Source organism: Loxodonta africana, chromosome 7 (genome assembly GCF_030014295.1).
Source record: "Loxodonta africana isolate mLoxAfr1 chromosome 7, mLoxAfr1.hap2, whole genome shotgun sequence".
Taxonomy (NCBI): domain Eukaryota; kingdom Metazoa; phylum Chordata; class Mammalia; order Proboscidea; family Elephantidae; genus Loxodonta; species Loxodonta africana.
Window position 1 is genome coordinate 77955077 of NC_087348.1, and position 2289 is coordinate 77957365.

The 2289-nt window shown below is 43.1% G+C and overlaps 1 pseudogene; it reads right to left on the reverse strand.

Annotated features, from left to right (window-relative positions):
* Positions 1–345: 345 nt before the first annotated feature.
* On the reverse strand, positions 346–1359 carry LOC100659344 (olfactory receptor 2AG1-like; annotated as a pseudogene).
* Positions 1360–2289: the final 930 nt, after the last annotated feature.

The following is a 2289-nucleotide window of genomic DNA, read 5'->3' on the forward strand; positions in this document are numbered from 1 at the left end:
CTGAACTGGTTACATTTATAATTCTTTCACCCTACTATGGTGGCCTTGTCACTGGATGGCACAATCAAACACTTGACTACTAATTGAAAGTTTGGTGCTTCAAACCCACCCAGAGACACTTTAGAAGAAATTCCTGGTGATCTACTTGTGAAAGTTCATAGCTTTGAAAATGGCATGGAGCACAGCTCTACTCTGCACCCATGGGGTTGCCATTAGTTGGAATCAATGACAGCAACTAGTAATGTTGGCCTCATTTGAGTACATGATTCATAGAACAAATCCTCTGATTTGGAGAAGGAATGGAGAAAAGCAAGCCATGATCCTGTCCTAGAATGTGGAGGGTGCCTAAAACATGTATTTTTCCAGGACCCTCCTCAGGGCCCTCATGACCTCTTTATTCCTCAAGCTGTAGATGAGAGAGATCACAGCTGCGGTGATGATTGTGCCAAAAACAGAGATGATGTTGTCCTGCTAGGGGCTGTGGAAAGAACTGGGCAAGATGTACATGAATGTGGCACCTTCATAGAACATCCCAACCACAGTAAGGTGGGAAGAGCATGTGACAAGGGCTTTCTGCCTTCCCTCATTTGAGGACATGTGGAGCACGGTAAATAAGAGTAATGTGTAGGAAGCAACGGTGCCAGAGAGGGAAAGCAAGAGGAAAGTCAGACCCATCACATACACCATGAGCTCATACCTGGAAGTATCAGCACAGGCCAACTTCAGCAGAGGTGGGATCTCACAGAGCAGTGCCTGAATTCCCGGGACATGCAGAAAGGGAAGTGGATGGTATACAAGGTATGTGCTAGAGCACTCAGGGTGCCAGGATCCAGAAGGTCACCACCATGAGCCAGCAGACCCTCGGCCTCATGAGGATCATATAGTTCAGATTATTGCAAATGACCGCATACCTGTCATAGGCCATGAAGGCCAGTAAGAGGTCCTCTGCACCACCCAATGTCAGTGCCAGGAATATCTGAAGGGCACAGCCTCCAAAGGAAATGGTGTTTTCTTGGTGCAGAAAATCCACAAGAGTGTTGGGAGTGACAGCAAATGTGAAGAGAAGGTCCATGAGCGAGAGCTGCCCGAGCAGGTGATACATGGGTACATGGAGTCAGACACCCATTGTGATGACCAGGAGTAACAGGCCATTGCTGGTCAGAGCCAACATGTACAGGATTGTGATGGTGGCACAGAGCAGTTCAGGAGACCCACTGTCATTCAGAATGCCCGTCAAGATGAAACCACTTCCCAAGGATGAGTTCCAGAGCTCCATCCTATATGGTTTCTTTACTCACCTAGACCTAAATGGATTCTGAATGAAAGCTTTGCTATGGTGTGTACCCTATCATTGTATTGTTCCAGGTCACTGTGAGATGGCCAATACAAATCCCATGGAATGAAATATTTTCCTCTTGGCAGCTAAGTTTGCATTTCTGGTTTCTGAATTTTTTAACTGAATTATGAAAAGCACCAGACTAGTGAGGAACAGGTATTTTTGTAGTAGCAAATTATTTAGAAATCTCTTTTAATATGGTATCCAAGAGAATAAACCCAAGCCAACCTCATTGTATATAGATAAGTTTCTGCCTTTATAATAACAAAATGTATTAGTCATTTGTTTAAAATCTAGGTGGTTGTCTGCTTAAAATGTACTTGGGTGTTATTTATAATGCAGATCTTTGATATCTTTTCCCCTAGTTATTATGTCTTAACTTTCGTGGCTCATTATTGTTGACAGCTTCCTCAAGAGAGGAGCCTATTGGCTCTTGGACCACTTGTTCTCTTGCACCCTCCTTATATTCTTCATGAACATACTGCAATTCTGCAGGAGTGAAAATAATTTCTGGGTGGCATTGTATATTCAGTGGTAGGGATTTTGGAGGTAAATCTGTAGGAAAATTACAAAAGGTGTTTGCATATTTACAGGTAATGATGATACGTTTGTTTGGAAGGAGACATGGAAAAGATAATAGGCTGAATTTGCAAAAGCTTGTCAAGGTGTTTGTGTTTAGGGCATATGATAAAAGGAGTGAACTAGAAACAAGGAAACGTAACCCGAAGTTAACGTGTCACCTGAGAGTCACAGTAAAATTCTGAACATAGAAAGCAGATACCTCTATCTCACAAATGTAAGATATAGCAGGAAGGATACTGGTCCTGCTGAATCATAAATTCAAGTGATAGTACTGGGGAGGGGAGTTGAAGGTGAAGAGGAAGTAGAGTTGTGAGATTTGTGATGCAGCCATTACTTAGCTGGCTGTTTGTGAATCGGGATCTTTTACAGCT